Below are 9,726 nucleotides of genomic sequence, written 5' to 3'. Positions count from 1 at the left end.
AGAGAAGTGAAACGAAGAGTCAATGTGGCCCAGTTGACAGTGAGACTAATTCAGCTGTAGCTTCTGGTTCCTACTACAGGGTCAATGTGGCCCTGTTGACAGTGAGACTGATACAGCTGTATCTTCTGGTTCCTACTACAGGGTCAATGTGGCCCAGTTGACAGTGAGACTAATTCAGCTGTAGCTTCTGGTTCCTACTACAGATCATTCTGTTTACTATGCCCAAGTCATGCTTACTGTCTAAGAAGTAAGGGAAACATTCCCCGCTCCTTCCCCATCAGCATCCTGAGAAAGCAGTCCTTAGTCATATCTATTCTTACATTAACCTTGTGAGACCCAATGTTGCAAGAATGTAACGTCTCCTGAATTGCATCCTGTACAGGTCCTACACTGAAACGTCCCGTCACCCACGACATAACGTATCTCCTTGGCCCCAGATGTATCTCCAGTGTGTGTTCTGTGTCAGTATGATTGTTGTGGCATCAGTAGTCTCCGAAACAGAACCCTGTCCAACTGTCGGTTCCCTACACAATAAAAGGGTGTAAGGCCTTCATACAAGTACATTGCTTGAAATGTATTTTTCTGTGTTGTCTAAGATATAGTGGTTAGGTAGAAAAAAAAGAAATGAAGAAATAGTGATGATTTAATTAACACATTTATTTGCAGAAACTAGAAACCATAAAGTTATAAAGTTATTGAAGAGCAACTTTTAATTACTGAACACATTGTAAATGAAAAATGATACGGAATGCAGCCACAGTGGCAATTTATACGTGGTATTGTAACAAAGCACCTTTTCCATCGATTTCTTTGGTTGAGCTAACAATTTCCAGATGTTAAGAAATTACTGTCTCTACCACATTTCTTTCCAATTCAGTCATGTTTCTTCAATAAAGTCAAGTATGCCCCTGTAGACCTAGTGGCCTTGCAGTCCTGGAGGAACTAATACGAGTTCTTTATTCAGCTTTATCACATTGTTCTATAAATATCATCTCCTCCATCCACACAACATAGGAAATGTTATTCCACATCACATCGACCGTGCTGACGGGCCCCTCAGGGGTCAACAACACATCCACCATGCTGACCCTCAACACGGGGCCCCTCAGGGGTCAACAACACATCCACCATGCTGACCCTCAACACGGGGCCCCTCAGGGGTCAACAACACATCCACCATGCTGACCCTCAACACGGGGCCCCTCAGGGTCAACAACACATCGACCGTGCTGACCCTCAACACGGGGCCCCTCAGGGGTCAACAACACATCCACCATGCTGACCCTCGGGGTCTACAACACATCCACCATGCTGACCCTCAACACGGGGGCCCTCAGGGGTCAACAACACATCCACCGTGCTGACCCTCAGGGGTCAACAACACATCCACCATGCTGACCCTCAACACGGGGCCCCTCAGGGGTCAACAACACATCCACCATGCTGACCCTCAGGGGTCTACAACACATCCACCATGCTGACCCTCAACACGTGGCCCTCGGGGTCTACAACACATCCACCATGCTGACCCTCAACACGGGGGCCCTCAGGGTCAACAACACATCCACCATGCTGACCCTCGGGGGTTTCTACAACACATCCACCATGCTGACCCTCAACACGGGGCCTCAGGGGTCAACAACACATCCACCGTGCTGACCCTGCAGGGTCAACAACACATCCACCATGCTGACCCTCAACACGGGGCCCCTCAGGGGTCAACAACACATCCACCATGCTGACCCTCAGGGGTCTACAACACATCCACCATGCTGACCCTCAACACGGGGCCCCTCAGGGGACAACAGCACATCCACCATGCTGACCCTCAACACGGGGCCCCTCAGGGGTCAACAACACATCCACCATGCTGACCCTCAACACGGGGCCCTCAGGGGTCAACAACACATCCACCATGCTGACCCTCAGGGGTCTACAACACATCCACCATGCTGACCCTCAACACGGGGCCCCTCAGGGGTCAACAACACATCCACCATGCTGACCCTCAACACGGGGCCCCTCAGGGGTCAACAACACATCCACCATGCTGACCCTCAACACGGGGCCCTCAGGGGTCAACAACACATCCACCATGCTGACCCTCAGGGGTCTACAACACATCCACCATGCTGACCCTCAACACGGGGCCCCTAAGGGGTCAACAAAACATCCACCATGCTGACCCTCAACACGGGGCCCCTCAGGGGTCAACAACACATCCACCATGCTGACCCTCAACACGGGCCCCTCAGGGGTCAACAACACATCCACCATGCTGACCCTCAGGGGTCTACAACACATCCACCATGCTAACCCTCAACACGGGGCCCCTAAGGGGTCAACAAAACATCCACCATGCTGACCCTCAACACGGGGCCCCTCAGGGGTCAACAACACATCCACCATGCTGACCCTCAACACGGGGCCCCTCAGGGTCAACAACACATCCACCATGCTGACCCTCAACACGGGGCCCCTCAGGGGTCAACAACACATCCACCATGCTGACCCTCAACACGGGGCCCTCAGGGGTCAACAACACATCCACCATGCTGACCCTCAACACGGGGCCCCTCAGGGGTCAACAACACATCCACCATGCTGACCCTCAACACGGGGCCCCTCAGGGGTCTACAACACATCCACCATGCTGACCCTCAACACGCGGCCCTCAGGGGTCTACAACACATCCACCGTGCTGACCCTCAGGGGTCTACAACACATCCACCATGCTGACCCTCAACACGGGGCCCTCAGGGGTCAACAACACATCCACCGTGCTGACACTCAGGGGTCAACAACACATCCACCATGCTGACCCTCAACACGGGGCCCCTCAGGGGTCTACAACACATCCACCGTGCTGACCCTCAACACGGGGCCCTCAGGGGTCAACAACACATCCACTGTGCTGACCCTCAGGGGTCTACAACACATCCACCATGCTGACCCTCAACACGGGACCCTCAGGGGTCTACAACACATCCACCGTGCTGACCCTCAGGGGTCTACAACACATCCACCGTGCTGACCCTCAACACGGGGCCCTCAGGGGTCAACAACACATCCATCGTGCTGACCCTCATCTACAACACATCCACCACGCTGACCCTCAACACGGGACCCTCAGGGGTCTACAACACATCCACCATGCTGACCCTACAACACATCCACCGTGCTGACCCTCAGGGGTCTACAACACATCCACCATGCTGACCCTCAACACGGGGCCCTCAGGGGTCAACAACACATCCACCATGCTGACCCTCACACGGCACCCTCAGGGGTCTACAACACATCCACCATGCTGACCCTCAGGGGTCAACAACACATCCACCATGCTGACCCTCACACGGACCCCTCAGGGGTCAACAACACATCCACCATGCTGACCCTCAGGGGTCAACAACACATCCACCGTGCTGACCCTCAACACGGGGCTCCAGGGGTCTACATCACATCCACCACGCTGACCCTCAACACGGGGCCCTCAGGGGTCTACAACACATCCACCGTGCTGACCCTCAACACAGGGTCAACAACACATCCACCGTGCTGACCCTCAGGGGTCTACAACACATCCACCATGCTGACCCTCAACACGGGACCCTCAGGGGTCTACAACACATCCACCATGCTGACCCTCAACACGGGACCCTCAGGGGTCTACAACACATCCACCGTGCTGACCCTCAGGGGTCTACAACACATCCACCACGCTGACCCTCAACACGGGGCCCTCAGGGGTCAACAACACATCCATCGTGCTGACCCTCAGGGGTCTACAACACATCCACCACGCTAACCCTCAACACGGGGCCCTCAGGGGTCAACAACACATCCATCGTGCTGACCCTCAGGGGTCTACAACACATCCACCACGCTGACCCTCAACACGGGGCTCCTCAGGGGTCTACATCACATCCACCACGCTGACCCTCAACACGGGGCCCTCAGGGGTCTACAACACATCCACCATGCTGACCCTCAACACGGGACCCTCAGGGGTCAACAACACATCCACCATGCTGACCCTCAACACGGCACCCTCAGGGGTCTACAACACATCCACCATGCTGACACTCAGGGGTCTACAACACATCCACCGTGCTGACCCTCAACACGGGACCCCTCAGGGGTCAACAACACATCCACCATGCTGACCCTCAACACGGGGCCCCTCAGGGGTCTACAACACATCCACCATGCTGACCCTCAACACGGGGCCCCTCAGGGGTCTACAACACATCCACCACGCTGACCCTCAACACGGGACCCTCAGGGGTCTACAACACATCCACCATGCTGACCCTCAACAGGGGTCAGGGTCAACAACACATCCACCATGCTGACCCTCAGGGGTCTACAACACATCCACCATGCTGACCCTCAGGGGTCTACAACACATCCACCGTGCTGACCCTCAACACGGGGCCCTCAGGGGTCAACAACACATCCATCGTGCTGACCCTCAGGGGTCTACAACACATCCATCGTGCTGACCCTCAGGGGTCTACAACACATCCACCATGCTGACCCTCAACACGGGGCCCTCAGGGGTCAACAACACATCCACCATGCTGACCCTCAACACGGGGCCCCTCAGGGGTCTACAACACATCCACCATGCTGACCCTCAGGGGTCTACAACACATCCACCGTGCTGACCCTCAACACGGGGCCCTCAGGGGTCAACAACACATCCATCGTGCTGACCCTCAGGGGTCTACAACACATCCACCACGCTGACCCTCAACACGGGACCCTCAGGGGTCTACAACACATCCACCATGCTGACCCTTAACACGGGGCCCTCAGGGGTCAACAACACATCCACCATGCTGACCCTCAACACGGCACCCTCAGGGGTCTACAACACATCCACCATGCTGACCCTCAGGGGTCTACAACACATCCACCGTGCTGACCCTCAACACGGGACCCCTCAGGGGTCAACAACACATCCACCATGCTGACCCTCAGGGGTCAACAACACATCCACCGTGCTGACCCTCAACACGGGGCTCCTCAGGGGTCTACATCACATCCACCACGCTGACCCTCAACACGGGGCCCTCAGGGGTCTACAACACATCTACCATGCTGACCCTCAGGGGTCTACAACACATCCACCATGCTGACCCTCAACACAGGGCCCTCAGGGGTCTACAACACATCCACCGTGCTGACCTTCAGGGGTCTACAACACATCCACCGTGCTGACCCTCAGGGGTCTACAACACATCCACCGTGCTGACCCTCAGGGGTCTACAACACATCCACCATGCTGACCCTCAGGGGTCTACAACACATCCACCACGCTGACCCTCAGGGGTCTACAACACATCCACCATGCTGACCCTCAACACGGGACCCCTCAGGGGTCTACAACACATCCACCGTGCTGACCTTCAGGGGTCTACAACACATCCACCGTGCTGACCCTCAGGGGTCTACAACACATCCACCATGCTGACCCTCAACACGGGGCCCCTCAGGGGTCTACAACACATCCACCGTGCTGACCCTCAGGGGTCTACAACACATCCACCATGCTGACCCTCAACACGGGGCCCTCAGGGGTCTACAACACATCCACCGTGCTTTACCATTTTACACCTAGAGTTACAATACATAACTTTAACCCATTTTATAAGAGATACTCCAACATTTAAATATTCCAGGCATTTATATATATACTCCAGTCGTACTTTATCAAAAGCCTTTTCAAAGTCTGTTATGAATACCAGGCTTGATTTCCAAGATGTTTCCTAGTGTTCAATTGTTTCAAATTCTTGTCTTATATTATCTGCAATGTAAAAAAAAAACTGTCTATTCAGGATGAATAATATAATAATTTAAGAATTTAAGAATAATAGAATAATATAATATTTTGATAATTTAATAATATAATAATTTAATAATAAATAATATAATAATTTAATAATATAATGTTTTTATAATATAATAATATAATTTTTTAATACTATAATAATTTAATAATATAATATTTTAATAATATAATATATTAATAATATAATAATTTAATAATATACTATTTTTATAATATAATAATATAATATTTTAATACTATAATATAATATTTTAATAATATAATAATTGAATAATATAACATTTTAATAATATAATATAATAATATAATATTTTAATAATATAATAAAATATTTTAATAATTGAATAATATAACAATTTAATAATAAAATAATATAATAATTTAATAATATAATAATTTCATCATTTTATAATTTTATAATATAATAATATAATAATTTAATAATATAAGAATTTTAATGATATGTGCTATTTCTTTTGATAGGGGTTTTTGCATCACAACACTGAAGTGCAAAGGAGCCTTCACGTTTTAGACTGGATCGTTATACCTACCACCTGGGTCCACCTGGGTCCACCTGGGTCCACCTGGGTCCACCTGGGTCCACCTGGGTCCACCTGGGTCCACCTGGGTCCACCTGGGTCCTGTTTCAGTCATGAAATCAGACCTGAGTACCTGATAGGAGGGGTTAAAATATACTAATAGTAGATCAAATAAGGTCTCATTTACCCCAACTGGTGTGCCATCCAGCCCTGGAGTTTTCCCTGGCCTAAAGGCTTTCATTGCATCAATACATACCTCCTCTGCAATTTGGACATCATACAACTCTTTCTGTACATATGCTAATTTTACACAACTATTAGGAAAAATTCCTTCCAACTAACTTCAGTTAGTGGAAATGGAGGAGACTGAAAAGAGAACATATGTGTCACGAACTGGTCATAATATATTGTGTTTGTCTTCATTTATTTGGTCAGGCCAGGGTGTGACATGGGTTTATTGTGGTGTGTTTTGTCTTGGGGTTTTGTGGGGTGTTGGGTGTGTGGCTTAGTGGGGTTATCTAGCAAAGTCTATCGCTGTCTGGAATGCTTCGCAATCAGAGGCAGGTGTTTATCGTTGCCTCTGATTGGTAACCATATTTAGGCAGCCATATTCTTTGAGTATTTCGTGGGTGATTGTTCCTGTCTCTGTGTTTGTTGTCACCAGATAGGCTGTATAGGTTTTCACGGTCCTTTGTTGTTTTTGTATTGTTCGTGTTTGTCATCGTCATTAAACATGTCTCAAAAATACCACGCTGCATTTGGTCCGCTTCTCCTTCACCAGACGAGAACCGTTACAATATGCTTAAAATATTTAGCTTCCTCTTTCAAAGTATCGTTTGGTGAATCATGGATGACTCCGTAATTTGTAACAAGTTTCTGTAAATTACTTTTGGTCGAATTTCTATGTTGAAGATTCTAAAATAATTTGGTTCAATTTTCCCCATATTCCATCCAATTAGCTTTATTTGTATAATATATTACACTGGATCTTTGTTGAATAAGTTATTCCATGTCTTTTTGTTTTCCCTCTAACTCGTTCTGTGCCTCTATGATACAGTTTTTATTGCTGTCTATCTGTGCTGTTAGTTCTTCTATTTAATTTGTTGACATGAACTCTTTTACCCATAATAGTTTGTTTTTTAAACATGAGTATTGAACTGCATGACCTCTAAAGGCACATTTTAAACTACCTATGTTCCTTCCTCTTGGTTCAAAACAGGATGTCATCCAGTAAGCTGTGATAAAACTTCCAATATCCTTGCCCACATGAATCCTCGCCCAAGTATTTATTCCTCCTGTCACTTTCTATTTATCTATTTTTGAATCTTTATCTTTAACTCTGTGTTTTTGGAAAATGACTCGTAAATCAGCTGTTCACTGTTAGTGTACACCTGTTGTTTATGAAACCAGCCTAACCACGAACATGATTTAAAAAATATATTATTATTATATAATTTGTGCAACTTTAAATAACTTTATGAGAATACATTATCGTTTGATTCCAAATTAAACCCAACCAGGATTTAGTTTCAAATGTCAAATGTGTAGCCGACAGTTCAGGAATATTTCATGTTGCCCTCTTGATAAGAAATAAACATTTTCTATTAAGACAAGTAATATCATGGTATGACTGTAGGGTATGGCTGTAGGGTATGACTGTAGGGTATGACTGTAGGGTATGACTGTAGGGTATGACTATAGGGTATGACTGTAGGGTATGACTGTAGGGTATGACTGTAGGGTATGACTATAGGGTATGACTGTAGGGTATGACTGTAGGGTATGACTATAGGGTATGACTGTAGGGTATGACTGTAGGGTATGACAGTAGGGTATGACAGTAGGGTATGACTGTAGGGTATGACTGTAGGGTATGACTGTAGGGTATGACTATAGGGTATGACTGTAGGGTATGACTGTAGGGTATGACTGTAGGGTATGACTATAGGGTATGACTGTAGGGTATGACTGTAGGGTATGACTGTAGGGTATGACTGTAGGGTATGACAGTAGGGTATGACTGTAGGGTATGACTGTAGGGTGTGACTATAGGGTATGACTGTAGGGTATGACTGTAGGGTATGACTGTAGGGTATAACTGTAGGGTATGGCTGTAGGGTATGGCTGTAGGGTATGGCTGTAAGGTATGACTGTAGGGTATGGCTGTAGGGTATGGCTGTAGGGTATGGCTGTAGGGTATAACTGTAGGGTATGACTGTAGGGTATGGCTGTAGGGTATGACTGTAGGGTATGACTGTAGGGTATGACTGTAGGGTATGACTGTAGGGTATGACTGTAGGGTATGACTGTAGGGTATGGCTGTAGGGTGTGACTGTAGGGTGTGGCTGTAGGGTATGACTGTAGGGTATGACAGTAGGGTATGACTGTAGGGTGTGAGTGTAGGGTATGGCTGTAGGGTATGACTGTAGGGTGTGGCTGTAGGGTATGACTGTAGGGTATGACTGTAGGGTGTGACTGTAGGGTATGACTGTAGGGTATGACTGTAGAGTATGGCTGTAGGGTATGACTATAGGGTATGACTGTAGGGTATGGATGTAGGGTATGACTATAGGGTATGACTATAGGGTATGACTGTAGGGTATGACTGTAGGGTATGACTGTAGGGTATGGCTCTAGGGTATGGCTGTAGGGTATGACTGTAGGGTATGACTGTAGGGTATGACTATAGGGTCTGACTGTAGGGTATGACTGTAGGGTATGACTATAGGGTCTGACTGTAGGGTATGACTGTAGGGTATGACTATAGGGTATGACAGTAGGGTCTGACTGTAGGGTATGACTGTAGGGTATGGCTGTAGGGTATGGCTGTAGGGTATGACTGTAGAGTATGACTATAGGGTATGACTGTAGGGTATTACTGTAGGGTATGACTATAGGGTATGACTATAGAGTATGACTGAAGGATATGACTATAGGGTATGACTGTAGGGTATGACTGTAGGGTATGACTATATGGTATGACTGTAGGGTATGACTGTAGGGTATGACTATAGGGTATGACTAGTGAGTTTGACTGTAGGGTATGACTATATGGTATGACTATAGAGTTTGACTATAGGGTATGACTGTAGGGTATGACTATAGGGTATGACTGTAGGGTATGACTGTAGGGTATGACTGTAGGGTATGTCTTATTGCCATGGTAAACAAGGAAATAAATAGTTGATTTCAAACAAGAAATCACCTTTCTGCCTCATTCCATCTGAACCTGGGCAGTCTGTTGTGTTGCGCTGCCCATTAAAGGAATTATTAATGGATTTCAAATTCTTACCAAGATGGCATAGCAGTTCAGACGTCATTTGTCCTCGT

This window comes from Oncorhynchus masou, chromosome 24, assembly GCF_036934945.1.
Source record: "Oncorhynchus masou masou isolate Uvic2021 chromosome 24, UVic_Omas_1.1, whole genome shotgun sequence".
Lineage (NCBI taxonomy): Eukaryota > Metazoa > Chordata > Actinopteri > Salmoniformes > Salmonidae > Oncorhynchus > Oncorhynchus masou.
The sequence above is the reverse complement of the archived record's forward strand: the minus strand, read 5'-3'. Positions refer to the sequence as shown.